Source organism: Eurosta solidaginis, chromosome 1, assembly GCF_040869045.1.
Source record: "Eurosta solidaginis isolate ZX-2024a chromosome 1, ASM4086904v1, whole genome shotgun sequence".
Lineage (NCBI taxonomy): Eukaryota > Metazoa > Arthropoda > Insecta > Diptera > Tephritidae > Eurosta > Eurosta solidaginis.
In genome coordinates, this window is record NC_090319.1 from 13273599 (window position 1) to 13293886 (window position 20288).

At 35.7% G+C, this 20288-nt stretch overlaps 1 protein-coding gene across 4 annotated transcripts in view; it reads left to right on the forward strand.

Moving 5' to 3' along the window:
- Positions 1–1443: 1443 nt before the first annotated feature.
- Positions 1444–20288, forward strand: part of Cad87A (cadherin-87A) — a 302751-nt gene continuing 283906 nt past the window's right edge. For 3 of the 4 annotated variants that reach the window (XM_067780750.1, XM_067780736.1, XM_067780727.1), the window contains exon 1: positions 1444–2041. The gene's annotated coding sequence lies outside the window, so the exon portion shown is untranslated. The remainder of the gene's footprint in view (positions 2042–20288) is intronic. The other variant, XM_067780744.1, reaches the window with a different exon arrangement.

The window sequence follows — 20288 nt, forward strand, 5'->3', positions numbered from 1 at the left end:
AATAAAAGCCTCATATGCTGCACACGCGTTTAAAGTTAGAGCTGCAAAACTATCGATACCTTGTTTTAGGGAAAACGTTGGTTTTTGTTTTTTTTTTTTCCAAATTTATGTTGGGTTCTAATAAGGTTTCAAAATTAAAAATGGCACAACAAATTCGATACCACAGGTTTTTTTGATTTAAAAAACGCCATCGCTTTACTAAAACGAAATTTTGATAGTTTAGTGCCTCAAAAAATTATGAGCAAACATATACAAATATTTCTGATGAGGCAAAAGCAAGCTACGCTCCTTTGAGTGCCCATAATTATAAATAATAGGGAGTCACATTAAATTTATGTTTTAAAGGCTACGGCCAAATTAAACTTCATAACGATTCCCCTGAGCCCCAAAATTTTGTGTAACGATTAACTTAAAAAAACGTCTTCCATCTTTCGTAGTTCTTCTAGAACTCCTTGTCAATTTCTTTGGTCATAAAAATTATCAGGTCTGATAGTTAATGGTTCAAACTAAACAAGTCGCTCATCACACCTGTCCTGATGTAAGGCTCATAATAATGGACGGTGTCCCGAGAATATGGGATGGCTCTTGGAGTGTATGAGAGAAAAGTTCTCCGGAATATTTATGGTCCTGTACGCGATGCCGACGGCGAGTGTGAACCCAAAGGTTTCGCTGGTTAAGTCATGTTATGCGAATGGACAAAGACGCTCCGCCCGAAGAATGTATTTCGGTCGACACCGCAGTTTGAAGGCAGAGGAAGGGGGTGACCTCCACTGAGTTGGCAGAGGCAGGTGGAGCCAGACTTGATCTCCCTTGGTGTTCCAAATTGGTTTCAGTTGACGAGAAACAGAGATAGCTGTTATCAAACGGCCAAAATCGCTTAGGCGGTATCGCGCCAATTAATGATGATGAGTGAGAAACTCATGGCGGAACCAGTAACAAGTGACAGCCAGAAATCAGCTGATTAGTAATTTTTTAATTTAATATGACACTTCAACTTCCGACGCAGTACGATTTTGACATTAGTAGATCGATTTACAAAAACAAAGTACATATAATTGTATTTATGGTTGTAGGTATGTCATCGTATCGAAAATTATCGAAGGCACTATCGACTGGCGGGACTATCTATTGTTTTTCAGCTCTACTTTAAGTTCCTCAGTCGAGAGTGCACAAAACAGAAAAGTTGAAAGTTTGGTGGTTTTGCCCGTATTGTGATATATATGTATATATATTTATTTGTTAAAATAACCAAGTAATAGACGTCCAATAGTTTGTTTACTTTTGCCTAATAACTAAATAAAACCTTCTCATACTACTTTTCTTGCTACGAATTACATACACTTTTTCTCAAACACGCGGGAGCACTGACAACGAGTAAACAAGTTGGAGCATTCAATTGAAGCTCCACAAAAATGCTGCAACAGTCCAATGACGTCTCTCAAATGATAAGCATTGCTTTGTGCGGATAAAACAATTTATTATTTGGCGACCGGTTAACAAAAGTGTTTAGCATTTGTTAAATAATTTACATTGGTGTGTCGGCATTTTCACGCTAACATATGCAGCGACGCCGACATAAGCAGTGCAGTAGTTAAAAACAAAACAGTGAATTTCTTTTGTGCTGAGTGTGTAAGGTGTAAGCAGCGCAGTAAACACAATTGCAAGTGGCAAGCAGTGACAGTAATAGCGGCTGTTGTATGAGCAGAAGCGCAATTTTATATAGTGCAAGAGTGAGGTAAATAAAGTGCGGCTTATAGGCTGTAGGTTGTGTTTGACGAAAAAAATTAATTAATAAATTATTAGAAGTGAATAAATGATAAAAATCTTTGCCATAAATCAAATTACATATTCGATGCTGCTTTCTATTTATTAAGTAAAAATTTGTTGGGCAAATGAATACTGCTGGATACCAGTAGCGCTGTGTACATTTGTATGCTTGTATGTACATATACATATATATGCAAGCTTGAAGCGATTGATTGTAGTGAAAAAGCCATAGTGGATAGAATAAACCAGTGAGTTCTTAAATAAAGATCAAAAGGTGAATACTTAATAATTTCTATGTATGTACATATGTACGAACGAAGGCAGATATGTATAACAAATGCATCTATTTTAATATGCACATAACATATGTATGCGTCTGTAAGTAATGCAAAAATATCCCACCCAAAAACTCGTATTTCAAGTGATGTCAGAATCTATGTATGACAAAAGTAAAGAAGTAAATCCGGTTTTTTCTTTAACATGGAAGCTGGCTGCTTAGTGACGTAGCAGCATATTGTGGCAACGAAGCAAGCAGACAAACGAAAAAAATTCTTTGCGAGAAATCTAAAGACGAAGAATAGATAATAAGAAAATGAAAGAATAATGTTTGGGTAATATCTATATATGCATGTATTTTTTATGTCTGTTAGTAAATTTGTATGAGAAGCCGTTTGGCAGCTTCTCGCATTACAACGTGGCTGCGTAGCAAAACAGCAGCAGCAGCTCTTGGTGCGCCGCTGTTGACGTCAGCAGCGCTGTTATTGGCATTCATGTAAAAAGCAAGTGTTAGTAATAGTTTGCTGCTTAATATTGTATGTTTGAAATTTGTTTGCGGTGGTATTGTAATGTATTTATTTTGAAAGTGGTGTTATACAAGTTTTGCAAGTAAATACAAAACTAAACACAACTTCTATGAAATTACAACTAAAAAAATATGAAATACAGAACTATATAAAGTGCAAAAGTACCAAAATATTTTGATGCAAAAATATCGAAACGTGAGAGAGCAAACTTCAGTTTTTGTGTTCTTACTTTAGTGCAAATTTTTTTGTAGAATGGAGTCTTATTACAAATTCACGCAAGTGTGGATAGCTTCCGAATGCTATTCTCCAGCGATCTTTTACATACAGTTCAACAGCTCATAGAACTCCCAAGCATTTTATGGGCAGCTACCGAACAATCATATTGTAACCATTAGCGCCATTTAATCGACTGACCTTCTGATTTTTAGGGCGTGCAAGTGAAATGTCCGTATTCCTGCTAGCCGAAGCTCCCGGGGCAAGGCAGATCGATAAATATTGCCTTGCTACGCTTCTCACAGCAGCCGGTTCTATGTATCAGAGCAGTTTGGGACTTTCCCCGACCAAGAGCTGTCAATTTATTGTAACCTCATTCAATTTGTTGCGCGTCCCTTTCACAAGTCTTCAATTTTGAAGCAGATCCTATCAGCCGGAGTGCTCCATACTCTCTTGCACCGGGAAGGTTTGGAGAAGAGGTTTTGCTGCATTTTGCGGAAGAAGAATGTACATATGTAAGACTGTCGCACTCCTGTCAGCGTGTCTCGTGTAAAGGATGGTTTCATCGAACGGGTTGTTCCATATTTCGCCGGCACGTATGAAAAACAAGAAAGTTTGCCATTAATGGTGCTTGTTACCGAACGTACCGGATCAATATCCGGCAAAGAACAATCAACATCGAGAACACTCCCTTCGGGAGTGTCTTTATCGCTACAGCAGTAGGAATATCCCGCTAGCTAAAAAAAAAGGACGCTCCTATGATGAACTCTTTGAGCTTTACGCAGATATGAAGATAATGCAGAGAATAAAATACCAAAGGCTTCTCTAGGTCGCGTTGTGCTAATGGACGAATGCGTTCTGGTCAACAAAATATGGACACCCGCATTTGGTAGCAGAAGAAAGGGGAGATCTCCACTGAGTTGGGAGAGGCAAGTAGAGGAAGACTTGATCTCCCTCATTGCTCTCAATTTGCATCAGTCATCGTGAAACAGGTATTGCTAGCGTGACTTGTTACGTAACGACCAAAATGGCCTAACCGGTTTTGCGCCAATTAATGACGATGATAATGCCTATGGGCGTACGAGTGCAACAAAGCGTGGGATATAACAGCGAAAAAGGTAAAGAAGCACCAACTTAGAACTAAAAACATGTGGCTGAACGGCGTTAGTGTGAGGAGCTTTGAGTGCGGGGTGATAAGAACAATGTCCGAAAATTAACCACAAAATAAAGTGAGGGACGGAATGGCGACATGGTAAAAGGCGTATAAAATGCGCCTATGTTGTGGAAGGAACTCTACCCTAATCGCTGATGCGGAACAAACGTTCTGCCACCCGACCATGGAGAATGAAAATGGCAAGACTTGGGGAAAGGACGAACTACCCGCTGAGCTGAGTAGGCGTTTCATGATAAGAAAAGGACCTCAAAGATGCTTTTGACAGCGCAAAAAGAAGTTACCTTGTATTACTATGTATATCCGGATTTGAGTTCACTGGAAAGGTTTCAAGAAATTATTAAATCGGTGAGCCGTACTACCAGCTTCGTAAAGATTGAGAAAGCTCTCTTGGAACGATTGGAAACCAAACGAGGTTTCAGACAAGGCAACTACCGATCGTCTGATTTCTTCAACCTATTGACGGCTATCGCCTAGACGGTTAGGTCACCAGCTATCAGCTATAGGTCTTCAAAGTTCTTAATCTGGTCCTGGTTTTGATGTACAAAAAAACCTTTACGTTTTACTTTTGCAATAATATTCTCCAATAATCTCTACTAGCAAATATGCTTAGTAATAAATCAACTTTTTATTCACCTCGATAATTGTAAAGCTTCCTAAGCTTTGATAAAGTCACCCACAAAGAGACTTTGCTTTTGATAATTTTTATTGAAAATCGTAGTTGAAAGAAGCGTTCATGTCATGTGGGTGTGCAGCCAGTCGTCATTCGACCTTTTCATCTCCTACTTTTGTGTTCCATAACAAGCAGAGTAAACAGAAATTAATATAAAGGCAAACACACATTCACAGATACAGATACATTTGTCTGTGTCATATAACCTTTTAACCTCAATTTAAACGTTTTAATTAAACGTGTAACATAAAATATTATTTTGAAAGTAAAAATAGCAATAACAATAAATACCTACTACTGGTGTATGTATGTATGTATTTACTTTAGGGTGGACATTACAAATGGGATGAGTGAATCTTTTGAGTCTCATCCTTTCAAACTGAAAGGTCACGGGAAAAGATATAAACCATAAATTTAAGCTCCAATTAGAGACGGTAAAGGCGCGCCGTACAATAGATTGTAGCTTTGCGATGAGCTTCACCCGCCCAATCGGGATCAGAATTTATACATACGTTATGCCTGTTACCACTGTATGTATAAACATCTCAATGCATGACACTGGCGGTCCTAATTCTATTAACTTAGGGCCGCCCTTATTTATATTTGAATAGTGATGTTTGTGACAGGACTTATTGAAATACTTTTTTCCTATTCTATTTTGTGAAATGACGTCGATTTCTCGTATTCAAAAGAACGAAATGAAGGTAGAAAAATATAGAATTTTGGCTGAACGTAAAGTTGGCAAGGCCTTCGGCTGATCAACCAATTGGTGGGTCGTTATTTTGCCGCAAATTATGTGCTCATTAGTTGCGAAGAGAAAAAATTTGGTGCGATTTCCCAAGTAAGTTTTTTGGACGATTCGCTAAGTTCAGGTGAAATTAACGAAGTATTAAGCGAAAATATGCCTGAAGATGACAGAAGTGTGTTTATTTTCTCAGTCAACCAAGCCGCACTAAAGGTCTTAGCCTTATGTGCCGACAACACAAAGTCGATTACTGAATGTCGCAGATTACTCAATGAGATAAGCACTATAGTATCAGCCTTGCATTACACACTTTCAAGACATCAATGCTGGTTTTACGTCTCACTGATAAATGCCTCAAAAACACACTTTTGACCCTAAATAAGTTGATGCTAACAGGTAAGGGTAAGGCTTTTTACTGGACACTGTTTTATGGACGCTTACGCCGCTGGGATGGGCATCCAATATTACGATAACCTTTGTAGCCGCAGAAGTATAAAGAAGGGTTGCCCACCCTGCAGCATCTGCTGAATCATTGTTTGGAACTAAAAATTAAGGGGGTCAAAGGCGCTCGGTCAACTATTTTTAATGACCTTAAGAAGGTATCCAAACTCGAAATAAGAGCGGTAGTCATCGGTCGACATTAGATGGTACTGCAGGACTTGGGGAGTGTTATCGATGGCAATGGTCTCTGATGCAGATCCAGTACGTTCCGGTAACAAACACCGCCAAGGCACTAGCTCGACCATCTCCGGAATGATTTGGTGTGACCACATGAAACCTTCTAGGCCATGCCGCCCTCCCACCCATTAGATCCATGGGGAACTTGGGGTTGCCAAAGCCTCGGCTGTTAAAGAATAATGATTAGCCACGGGTAGGTGAGGCTGACAACTGCGTTGTAGAAGCTATATATTGCGCTGGCAACTCCTTCAGAGGATTGCGCCACACAACCTCTTGAATCAATTTGGTATTTTAGTCGCCTCTTACGACATACCTGCCGCGGGTATATTCTAAGCCCTCTAACCCGCTGCAGCGAAACTCTGCTGATCTCAGTTGACTCTTAAACCAAATACATACATACACATCTCGTACTCCTTAAGCATTGGTTGCAACATTTTGCATCTGGGCTATTCACCCTACCCAGCATACATGAACGTGAGAGCAATAGCTAGGATTTAGTATTGTACACAGAAATACAACCACACCCCATTAGATCACCTTTTAAGTACATACATATGTATGATTGGAGCATAAAATTTGCAAAAAAAGAACAAAATTTGAGTTACCTTTCTTGAGGTGTTTGTTATGCTTTTGTACAGAAAGTAGTTTAGCTACTTTACTGCTTTGGTTTTTTGTGTTGCTGTTAAAACTGGAATGGAGTGCTGTGAAACGAAGGCGCGACTACGAGGCGGTGAGGTCGACTAGACAGTGTAGCATGTTAGAGCTGCTGACGGCAATTGAATTCATATAAGAAATATTTCTTGGTTCGCTACAAGATGTTGCACAACCGTTTTTGTTTTTGTTTGGTTTCTTTTCTCAATGTTTCTATCTTTTCCCATTTTATATTTACGTTTTTGACCTCCTCTAATCACATTTTGATGTGTTGCTGCTATTTCGATGGTGGTCTCTGTATCACTTAAATTTTTATACGTAACCATATGAATCCATATATGTATATTAGACTGGGTCGATTTATTAACCGATATCGCGCCATCGATTTTTCGATAGGATTTGGGCTCAAGAAAAAAAAGGTCCACTGCGCATACCCAAAAAAATAATTTTCGAGCCTGTGAAATTTGATTTTTTTTTTTACTTTTTTCGACTTTGATTTTTAGGGGTTTTTTCATGACCTACTAAAAAGTTTTCATTTGATGGTAAAATTTGCATATATATTATTTTTCAAAAAACTGTTATCGAAAACGTGTTTAGCGGACATTTTTGCGTCGGACAGGGTATACATATTGGAACGAATTTGGGTAAATTCCGCTTATTTGCAACCTTCTGCTTACGTTCGTATCGCTAAACTGTTGAATAAAACACTCCAATATTCTGTATTACAAAATGGTCTTTATTAGACTACTTTGAAAGTACTTCGCAATTAAACTTTACTTAGCAACTGATAGCGTGTTTAAATCAATCTGATTCATGATTGATCAGCTTGCGCTATTTTGTACTCTCTACTGCTTCATTCGCATATTTCTGCTACAGTCTAGACGTTTCGCCTGCTAGAACTGCTGAACATATCTCCTACTTGTAATTAGCTATATACATGTATATTTGTAGTTTGTATCCATATGCGTGTGTATATGTGAGTAATACTTCGCTGATGATGACATGCGTTTGTGAGTATCTCTCTGCTGCCTTGTATGTATGTCTGTAGATAATTGATTTGTTTACGTACATACTGCTTAGTATCGGCTTAGTGGTGGTAGTTCCGCTTAGTAATACTAATATTCGTCACAATATATTTTTTTAGTGGGCCATGAAAAAAACTTTAAAAATCAAAGTTGAAAAAAAAGCAAAAAAAATGAAATTTCGCTGGCTCGAAAATTATTTTTTGGGTATGCGTAGTGGAACTTTTTCCTGAGCCCAAATCCTATCGAAAAATCGATGGCGCGATATCGGTTAACTTTCGTCCATGCAAATCGACCCATCCTAATGTAAATACTTGCTATATATACACACATAATAGATTGCTTTGCTTGATGGAAATTTAATAGTTTTATGAAAAAATTAATTTTTTTCTTTACTGGACATTTTGTCCCATAAAAATAAAGTAATAATATTGATGTACATATGTATGTAACATGTAGCTATATATACATTAGAACATACATATGTATGTACGCATGTCACAAGTATCTTGATATTATGTAATGCTTTGAGTAGAAATTTATTCTGATGTTACCGTTCGAATTGCTGAGTTCGAATAAATAACTCAAATATTCAGTTAACAAAATGTTCCATATTTACAACACTACTATGGTAGTAGCTCTTCACAATTAAATTACTCGCGTACTTCACTTACAACACTCACACTGAAAACAAACTCATTGACTATCCCTTAGCTTGCTCTGCTTTTCTACTCTCATCTGCCCCGCTCGACTATTTCTACCAGGGTCTAGACTTTTCGCGAACATCAGTCTCGAATATTGCTTATTTATTTCTCGTGTCTGCATCTCAAATTGGAGTTGGCTATATACATGTATGTATATACGTGAGTAATGTCATTTGCGCTCTTAATACGTGCAGCTCCTATGAAGTTAAAAATAGGCTGCTGTTTGAGACAACTAAAAGGATTTTATTAAATTGAGAAATTTCAATGGACTTCAATTAAATTTAAATCATCTTAAAATCATCATCAGTACCTTAAAGGTGAGAATTAAATGATTTTGCCTACAACTATACATAATACCAAGAACAGAACCATTCTTCTGGCAAATTGCGAAATAGTATCAACATCTTCTGATTTAGGACTTGAAAAACTTTCAAATTATCTTCTTCGCGCCACGCGAATTTTTCAACGTTACTTACATAAAAAATTTAATTTATTCGTCTTAAAGCTAAGCCACATATTAAGTTTCATCGGTTTATATCGGTCTTTGGTAATGCATTATCGAGCTTTTTCCATTTTCGATATCGATATCGAAAAAGTGGGCGAAAAAGATAAGCAAATTTAGCGAATTTCGTGAAGTTATCTAAATGTTTTCTCAAGTTATCGTATCAACGGAAAGACGAGCGGACATGGCTTGATTTTTATATACGAACGTCTTTATTTGACTTGACTTCTTTATGAAGGGCATATGAGAACAGATGGGAATGAAAAGCTGATGAACTAGCTTAAAAGAGCGCATCCCTTGAAGCTTGCTACGTAGACGTCCTAATTAGATAGCGCGAAATTGAGAGAAGGCGAGAGAAGCACATGATCGACCAAGCCGGAGAGGCGTGAATTGAACCGCGACGATTATGTGCAGGTCTCACAACATCAGACTAACAAAGTTGCTTCTATCTCATTAAGAAGAGGGGACTGTAGTCATGACGGGTATTCTGACTGGACACTGCGTTCTGACGTCCATGCCTTTAAATTAGGCTTCGACAGTGATAGCAGATGTAGAAAGTGCGGGTTTGAGGAGGAAAAGATCGAGCACGTTTTTTGCTAGGAACAGCAAGTGGCATAGGCCCCATAAAGCTTCTAGTATTTGCCAGTAGGATGCAGTTATTCTATAACATATGTTCTGGTTTTTGATAGTGTTTTTCAGCTCGGTCGTTGAACAAACTTCTGGTAACTCTACGGACTCATTCAATCTTTGTGAGGTCGTTATGGACCGGCCAGTTCAACCTAACCTGCATTGTCAGTACCTGTGCATTGATGTAAGCATAAGAACACGAGACGAACCGCCATAAGAAGAAAAACAAATAAGAATCAAGCTAAAAAATAAACACAAACTTAACTCGCCCAGTTAGCACATACACACGAACTAACAACCTGCTACCATGTATGTTTACAAGGCGTAACTCTACGAGCAGCTCGGCAAAAGGAATGAGTACAAGCAACAGCACAAAAACTTTCACTGAAGATGGCACAACGCCGAAATTATCGGTTTGTCTCTAAATTTACAAATTGTTGACGAAAAATCTACCCAAAAGTATTCCAGTTTGAAAACTTTGTTGGTTAGAACTGCTTAAGTATTAACTTTAGGAAATACATTATTATGTTAATATGTATGTTTATATGCAACAAAAAAGTAAATTTACTTTGAAAGCAAATTCGAAAGAGATTTAAGATTTTCAGTAAAAAATTTGTCCTAAGTAAAAAGAAAAATACGCAAGATCTGATTCATCAAAATCTAATGAATCAAACGTTTGATTAATCAATTGATATGAATAATGATTCATAGCAAAATTTTTATAACTGATTAAACCATATATCTGATATATGTACTTTTTATTTAACTAAGTATTTGACAAATAAGTAAAATACACTTTTGCAGCATATCATATAACAACATTTGCTGTTACCAAAGTTAACGGCGAAGTACTTTCTGAACTGTTGACTTCAGAATAAAAACACACAATTCCCTACAATAATAACGCAAATGCAAATAACAGAAAATCATTCAGTATTTCCTGCTTCATAAAGTTAGGGTAAGCACATCCTCAAATCGTTTTTGATTTTTTGTTGGTTTGTATTGGTTTCATCCTCTTTTGTTTTTCCTGTTTGTTTATTGTAAGTTTTATTGAACACATTCAAGTTTTTCTATACTTGAACTAATAACACGGTCGAGGTCCAATGAGAACAATTCGAGTGGAGATGCGAGTTATTTACAAGTAGTACAACATACAAACAAACATTTTCACATTCTACTTAACATACATACCTATTTTCATATGCACATAAGTAAGTGTATCAGTAATTTAGAATTGATGCAATCAGTTCAACTGCTGCAGCGCTGAATGAATATTTGCTTTATTCAAATGTGTATGTATATCACATTTAGGGTGGGACAAAAATAATTCAACTATTGTATGAGTTGCTAGCAGATCTTGCAAAGGTTGTGGTCTCCAAACAATACTTTTTTGGTTTCTGTTTTGTTGTTCTTAAAACAAAATATTTTTTACTTTATAAAAGTATTGCGTACTGTATTGTTCTTTGTGGGATCAAAGTATTGATTGCTGTATTGTTCTTTGTAGGAATAGAGTATTCGTCACTGTTTTGTTCTTTGTAGGATCAAAGTATTAGTAACTGTTTTCTTCTTTTCAGGATTAAAGTATTGGTTACTGTTTTGTTCTTTGTAAGATCAAAGTATTGGTTACTGTTTTGTTCTTGGTAGGATCAAAGTAATCGTCACTGTTTTGTTCTTTGTAGTATCAAAGTATTGGTTACTGTTTTGTTCTTAGTAGGATCAAAGTATTGATTGCTGTTTTGTTCTTTGTAGGAATAAGGTATTCGTTACTGTTTCGTTCTTTGTAGGATCAAAGTATCAGTAACTGTTTTCTTCTTTTCAGGATTAAAGTATTGTTTACTGTTTTGTTCTTTGTAAGATCAAAGTATTGGTTACTGTTTTGTTCTTTGTAGGAATAAAGTATTCGTTACTGTTTTGTTCTTTACAGGATAAAAGTATTGGTAACTGTTTTCTTCTTTTCAGGATTAAAGTATTGGTTACTGTTTTGTTCTTTGTAAGATCAAAGTATTGGTTACTGTTTTGTTTTTTGTAGGATCAAAGTACTCGTTACTGTTTTTTTATTTGTAGGATCAAAGTATTGGTTACTGTTTTGTTCTTTGTAGGATCAAAGTATTGATTGCTGTTTTGCTCTTGGTAGGAATAAAATATTCGTTACTGTTGTGTTCTTTGTAGGATCAAAGTATCAGTAACTGTTTTCTTGTTTTCAGGATTAAAGTATTGTTTACTGTTTTGTTCTTTGTAGGATCAAAGTATTGGTTACTGTTTTGTTCTTTGTAGGATCAAAGTATTGGTTACTGTTTTGTTCTTTGCAGGATCAAAGTACTTGTTACTGTTTTGTTCTTTGTAGGATCAAAGTATTGGTTACTGTATTGTTCTTTGTGGGACGAAAGGATTGATTTCTGTTTTGTTCTTTGTGGGAATAAAGTATTGGTTACTGCTTTGTTTTTTGTAGGATCAAAGTATTAGTAACTGTTCTCTTCTCTTCAGGATTAAAGTATTGGTTACTGTTTTGTTCTTTGTAAAATCAAAGTATTGGTTACTGTTTTGTTCTCTGTAGGATCAAAGTACGCGTTACTGTTTTGTTCTATGTCGGATCAAAGTATTTGTTACTGTTTTGTTCTTTGTAGGATCAAAGTATTGACTGCTGGTTTGTTCTTTGTAGGTTCAAAGTATTGGTATCTGTTTTGTTCTTTGTGGGATGAAAGTATTGATTACTGTTTGTTTTTTGTAGGATTTGTATTGGTGACTGTTTGGTTCTTTGTAGGAGTTTTTTTTGGTGACTGATTTGTTCTTTGTGGGATGAAAGTATTGATCGCTGTTTGGTTCTTTGTAGGATCAAAGTATTCGTTACTGGTTTGTTCTTTGTAGGATCAAAGTTTTGCTAACTGTGTTCTTCTTTTCAGGATAAAAGTATTGGTTACTGTTTTGTTCTTTGTAGGATCAAAGTGTTGGTTAATGTTTTGCTCTTTGTAGGATCAAAGAACTCGTTAGTCTTTTGTTCCTGGTAAGACCAGAGTATTGATTGATGTTTTGTTTTTTTGTAGCATCAAATTATTAATTACTCTTTTGTTCTCTGTAGGAAAACAAACTCTTCGTTACTGTTTTGTTCTTTGTAGGATCAGAGCACTTGTTACTGTGTTGTTCTTTGTAGGACCAAAGTATTGATGAATATTGGAACGCTTTTCCATCATCCCTTGTCAAATTTCGTTTCGGAACAAACCGGTTTCGGCGTTGGGCCATCATCAGTGTCGATTTTCGTTCTGATCTGTTGTTGTCGTTTGTCCTATATTTATAGCTCGTAGGTACATGGGCAGGTATTGTCAAAATTGATGCTTGTGTATATTTAGTTATGTGTATGTGCTATGTGTTCATTCCGAACCAAAGGCGGTTTTTACTGATCGATTTGCGTGGCTGACTGAGGCAGGTAAAAGTCCGCAATTTTAGTCGTTTGACGTTCTTTGTGGGTTTGTTACTTTGGTGCGTTAATTGTTATGTTTTTATTTGTTGTAGTGTGTTTATCTGTTGTACCTGTGTGATTACTTTGTTTCTTGTAAACAAGTTTTAAAGGCTCGAATATTGTGTCAGAAATTGTGTTTATCTGTTCGTTTATTATTCTATCGTCGAATGTTTTCTGTTTGTAGATTTCCATGTTTTCGAGTACGTGGAGACGTCGGTCGTTGGCTTGTATGTGAAGAGCCCTAACTGTTTTATTGATGTTTGGTGGGGAACATTAATTTTCAACCATGTGATTCGCGAAGTTAGACTCTGGTATAATGTTATATCCGGATCAGAATAAAGTTAAGGCTTTCGTTATTTTTAAGATCAAAATATTACTGCTGATTTGTTCCTTGTGACAATCAAATAATTGTTGGTCACTGTTTTGTTCTTTGTCGGCACAAAATAACTAATTAATACCAGTTATGGTTGTGATATTTCCCGGTCATGTCATCTACCTTCCTTAGAGGAACGATTAGGTCTCTGTTTTCAACCTAGGCAAGCAATTTATGTATGTCCTCATTTACTGCAATTAATTTTGTGTATACCTATATTGAAAATGATTTCTGTTGATGAGAATCTTAGTTGTTAGTCGGAATCGTTTCAGCTCCAGACTCAGTGATACTTATTTATATGTAGATACATAAACAAAATTTTATTTCTGACACCCCCTTGATGCCAAGGTATGAGTATCCACATGTACACACACATATACATGCTTGAATGTAAAATCATAATGGTATGTAGAGGTAAAAAGTGCCAAGTACTGTTATGATTCCACTGCATTCACTGACAATGTTTGTTTTGAACTCTTCTTTTTTTCTCTCATTTCAGTTTTTAGTTTTTTTATTCTGTTTGTTCAGCGTCAGTATTGCGGTTTCACACTTCGACTGGGAAAACTGTGTGAATGGAAAGAATCGCATACGAATTTCATTTAAATAGTTGAAACGAGCATTTAAATTTTTCTACATTCAATGTCAATAAATTTTACCGCATGCATTCAGATATTTTTTGTTGAACTTTAAAATGTTCTAAATATATTTTTTTTTAATAAATAAGTTACTTAAAAGAAACCATCTGATTTGGCAATGTGCACAGATGAACGACGCTCATTGTTAGCTACTAATTTTTTAATGAACGCTTGCTTAATAGACCCGAAGCCCCTTCTGTTCAAGAATATATTCTATTGGGTCAGCGAACTTTTCGAATGAAGGAACTTTGAAGGAATATCATAACGTCTCTGAACCCAGATTGTTTTTATGTTGACATTGTATAATGAAATAACTGGAGACCACTATTCTGTAAATAGCTTAATAAAAAACTTGTTTTAGATAAGTTTCTGCATTCTTCAGTCCAGACTGTAGGTTGTGCATATAGGACTTGAAAATAAGTCTTGCACATAGATTTGTTTTAACAGGTATGTAGTTGAAGCTAGTTACAGTATCGTCCGAGGGTGGAGCGCATCTTTAAGTTATAGACTTAAAGTCCTGCATTAAATGCCAGAATATGTACGTTTGTGGGTGCCCGGTTTCTAGATTTTTCGAAGCAAAAGCCGTATCTAGCGTGTTCTAGAGCTAACAACTGTTCATTATACCTTTCATGAAAATTAAATGGTATATTAACTTCGTCACGGATCCCAAAATTGTAAGTCCTTAAAGGAAAATAGATAGACCCACCATTAAGTATACCGAAATTATCACGATGAAGAGCTGAGTTGATTTAGACATGCCCGTCTGTCTGTATGTATGCAAACTAGTCCCTCAATTGTAGAGATATCTTGATAAAATTTTGTGAGCGGGTGTATTTAGGTGTCCGATTAGACGTTTGTCGGAACCGGCCGGATCTGACCACTATAGCATATATCCTCCATACAACCGATTTTTCAGGAAAAAGAGGATGTTTATCATATCTTCCTTAATTTATCAGATTGAAGCTTCAAATTACACCATATGCTTTCATATATTGCACATATTGTTGTCTGAAAAAATGGATGAGACCGGTCGTATATATGGCATATATCCCCCACAGCCGATTGTTCAGATAAGAAGCTTTTCGCAATTACTTCCCCATATTAAGAGCTTGAGGCTTCAAATTTCACCGAATGCTTACGTATAGAGAATTCATTGTTGTCTAAAAAAATGTTATAGATCGGTGGTATATATAGTACGTATATATCTCATACAACCGATTGTTCAGATAAGAAACTTCTTGTAATTTATGCCAAATTTCATCAAATTTCATCAAATACTTACGCTTACGTCATATATTGTTGAAATAAGTGATTCGCGGTCATAGTTTTTATATGCAGACCACAAAAAACGTGAAACTTTGCATCCTCACACAAAGTACCTACCTATTTTTATACTCAGCGTGCTTTGCACACAGAGTATATTAACTTTGATTGGATAACGGTTGGTTGAACAGGTATAAAGGAATCGAGATAGATATAGACTTCCATATATCAACACCATCAGTGTCGAAAAAAAATTTGATTTAGCCCTGTCCGTCCGTCCGATCGTCCGTCTGTCCGTTAACACGATAACTTGAGTAAATATTGAGATATCACCCAATTCGGTACACGAGCTTATCTGGACCCAGAATAGATTGGTATTGAAAATGAGCGAAATCGGATGATAACCACGCCCACTTTTTATATATATAACATTTTGGAAAACACAAAAAACCTAACAAGTAAAGATGGGACTGTCTTAGGCTGTGCCGAAGACTTCATACTTTTCATGAATGGGGCTGAACAATAATCTTATCCCATTCGCAATATCCAAATAATCGGCTGTATAAGATATGAAATATATAGTGGACAGACGTACATACCTAAGCGAATTTTAAGATAAATATAAAATAAACAAGTAAAGGTGTGTAAGTTCGGATGTAATCGAACATTATATACTCAGCGTGAACTTTAGTTGTACATTTCATTTCAGATAAATTACTTTTCTACATAACACGTGGCACCCCCGTTAAAAAAATTGTCTCCCCATTTCCTCTTCCAATAAAAGTTGGTAAGCGAAATATCATTGATTCAAAACTATTTTTTGCTACGTTATATCTTATTATACTAGTCTACGACCCTCCTAAACTTGTTTTATAGCTAAGTTGCCGTGGTCTTTAACCGATCCCGTCCATTTTTACTAGAAATATTTTCTGCTATAAAGAAATTATATGTACACAATTTCATTACGATATGCTAATTTTTCTTCGAGTTATGGCTCCCGAAACATAGAAAGTTGCTTAGTCATAAAAGGGGCGTTGCCACGCCCATTTTTTAAAATTTGAAGTTTTTCCTATTTATTGTTATAAATCCACTTGGGAAATGAAATACCATTGATATAAAACTCTTTTTTTGCAAAGATATAGCTTATTTTATTCGTCCACGACCCTTCTAAAAATCTTTTATATAAAAGTGGGCGTGGTCCTTAACCGCTTTCGCCAATTTTTCTTCAAAGCATTCCTTATAGTAAGGGCAACTTCTCTGCCGAATTTTGTTACGATAGGTTTAACGATTTTTGATTTATGTATAATAATATTTGTAAAATTTATTTTATCACAAGTGGGCGGTGCCACGCCCATTTTAAACAATTTTTTCAAAATTTTATCAAGAGTCTCAATATCAGTCCACACGTCAAATTTCAACATTCTAGGTGTATTATTTACTAAATAATCAGGTTTTTTGTATTTTCCAAAATTTTACATATATAAAAAGTGGGTGTGGTTATCATCCGATTTCGCTCATTTTCAATACCAATCTATTCTGGGTCCAGATAAGCTCGTGTTAACGGACAGGCGGACGGACGGACATGGCTCAATCAAATTTTTTTCGATCTGATGATTTTGATATATGGAAGTCTATATCTATCTCGATTCCTTTATACCTGTACAGCCAACCGTTATCCATTCAAAGTTAAAATACTCTGTGTGCACAGCACGCTGAGTTTAATTAGGTGTTATTTAGGTCCACAAAATCGTTTACTACTGTTAATTTGTTGAAAATTAGGTGCGCGAGCAAAATCGTCCAAACTTGATTGTTCAACTTCAAAACAAGAAAGTAATTAGTGAATAATATTTGAGTAATGAGTAAATTAATCTTCGCCTCGAATCGTAAAAGTCGATTAGGGGACTCAATTTCAGTCATATCCCCACTCTCAGGTGCGTTAAGTTAGCAGAGCAAGGTCAGCAGAGCAAAAAACGTTTATATACTAAATTAGGTGCTCGATATGTGTTCATTAAGTGTCGCATTTGCGAATTAAGTGCTCTTATATATTTCGAGAAAGTAAGTGCTTAACGTTAAGCTAGCAGCGTACTATGTGAAAAAGGGTTAAAGGAACCTCCAAAATATAAAATTTTGTACAGAAAATTAAGTGCTCTACGAATTATGAAAGAAATTTTAAAAATTTGTGATTGTAGGTATATTTTATAGAAAAAAAAAATAACCCCTTTCACCATTTAACATGTTGGAAAAATTTTAGAATATCATCCCCTTCATAAAAAACTGTTTTTTTTTGGTTGAAAGAAGGGCTTTCCTGTTCAAAAATATTTATAACTTAAAGTGCGCAAATTTATAGTTTAAAATGTATTTGTTGTTGCAAATTTAGCAAATTTCTATACAACTTGCACAGCTTTTAATAACTTTTTCCACATACATGTCTATATAAATTGTCAACGATACACTTAAATTGCATTTTTGTATATTTCGCATTTTATTTTCCCATAATTTTTTACTTAATAAAAGTGTTTTTATTAAATCAATCGCGCGTTTGTACCAACATACACATTTATATACATATGGGGTATTCCATCCCATTTCGACCAATTTTGAACCCGACCCCTTTAGAATTGGCTGAAAGTTTTTCTTCTTTTTCTAGCTTACGAAAGACGTTTTTCAGAATTTTTTCAAATTTTTTCATCCAACTCAAAAAAAGTTATGAATTTAAAAAAAAGGTGTTTTTTCAAAATGCTATAACTTTTTCAAAGGTCACCCTTTGAGATCTTTTTTTTTTAAATTTGTTTTTAAATGTACTTTTCGGAAAAAAAAACAAACAAATTTTTAAAGTTTTTTTTTTTGTAATATTTCATAAAAAACTTCAATCAAGTATGCAATCATCCCCACTAATCCCAGAGTGGCCCGATAATTTTTTTTTTATTTAATTGAAAAAAAAAAAACTAAAAATTTTTTTGTATTAAAGTACATTTAAAAACAAATTTAAAAAAAAAAAGATCCCAAACGGTCAATTTTTGAAAAAGTTATGGCATTTTGAAAACAAAAACGGTGTCCAACTCAAAATAAGTTATGAATTAAAAAAAAAAAACGGTGTTTTTTTTCAAATGCTATAACTTTTTCAAAAATTGACCGTTTGGGATCTTTTTTTTTAAAAAATTTGTTTTTAAATGTACTTTTCGGAAAAATATAAAAAAATTTTTTAATTTTTTTTTCAATTAAATAAAAAAAAAAAAAAATTATCGGCCCACTCCGGGATTAGTGGGGATAATTGCAGAATTGATTGAAGTTTTTTATGAGAAAAAAAAAAATGGCGAAATTCGAAAAATCTCGAAAAACTGAAAAATTACAAAAAAAAAACTTTAAAAATTTTTTTGTATTTTTTCCGAAAAATACATTTAAAAACAAATTAAAACAAGTAAGGAAAGTTAAGTTCGGGTGTAACCGAACATTACATACTCAGTTGAGAGCTATGGTGACAACATAAGGGAAAATAACCATGTAGGAAAATGAGCCGAGGGAAACCCTGGAATGTGTTTGTATGACATGCGTATCAAATGAAAGGCATTAAAGAGTATTTTATGAGGGAGTGGGCCATAGTTCTATAGGTGGACGCCATTTAGGGATATAGCCATAAAGGTGGACCAGGGTTGACTCTAGAATGCGTTTGTACGATATGGGTATCAAATGAAAGGTGTTAATGAGTATTTTAAAAGGGAGTAATCCTTAGGTCCATAGGTGAACGCCGTTTCGAGATATCGCCATAAAGGTGGACCAGGGGTGACCCTAGAATTTGTTTGTACAATATGGGCATCAAACGAATGGTGCTAATTAGTATTTTAAAAGGGAGTAATCCTTAGTTCCATAGGTGGACGCCGTTTCGAGATATCGCCATAAAGGTGGACCAGGGGTGACCCTAGAATATGTTTGTACAATATGGGCATCAAACGAAAGGTGTTAATGAGTATTTTAAAAGGGAGTGGGCCTTAGTTCTATAGGTGGACGCCGTTTTGAAATATCGCCACAAAGGTGGACCAGGGGTGACTCTACAATGTGTTTGTACGGTATGGGTATCAAATTAAAGGTATTAATGAGGGTTTTAAAAGGGAGTGGTGGTTGTTGTATAGGTGGTCGCATTTTCGAGATATCGCCATAAAGGTGGACCATATGGGTATCAAAAGAAAGGTGTTAATGAGTATTTTAAAAGGGAGTAATCCTTAGTTCCATAGGTGGACGCCGTTTCGAGATATCGCCATAAAGGTGGAGCAGGGGTGACCCTAGAATTTGTTTGTACAATATGGGTATCAAAAGAAAGGTGTTAATGAGTTTTTTAAAAGGGAGTAATCCTTAGTTCCATAGGTGCACGCCGTTTCGAGAAATCGCCATAAAGGTGGGCCAGGGGTGACTCTAGAATTCGTTTGTGCAATGTGGGTATCAAACGAAAGGAGTTAATGAGTATTTTTAAAAGGGAGTGGGCCTTCGTTCTATAGGTGTTCGCCTTTTCGAGATATCGCCATAAAGGTGGACCAGGGGTGACTTTAGAATATGTTTGTACGATATGGGTATCAAATGAAAGGTGTTAATGAGTATTTTAAAAGGGCGTGGGGCTTAGTTCTATAGGTGGACGCCTTTTCGAGATATCGCCATAAAGGTGGACCAGGGGTGACTCTAGAATGAGTTTGTACGATATGGGTATCAAATTAAAGGCATTAATGAGAGTTTTAAAAGGGAAAGGTGGTAGTTGTATATGTGAAGGCGTTTTCCAGATATCGACCAAAATGTGGACCAGGGTGACCCAGAACATTATCTGTTGGATACCGCTAATTTATTTGTATATGTAATACCTGCCAAGATTTTAAGGGTTTTTTATTTCGCCCTGCAGAACTTTTTCATTTTCTTCTACATAATATGGTAGGTGTCACAACCATTTTATAAAGTTTTTTCTAAAGTTATATTTCGCGTCAATAAAACAATCCAATTATCTTACCATGTTTCATCCCTTTTTTC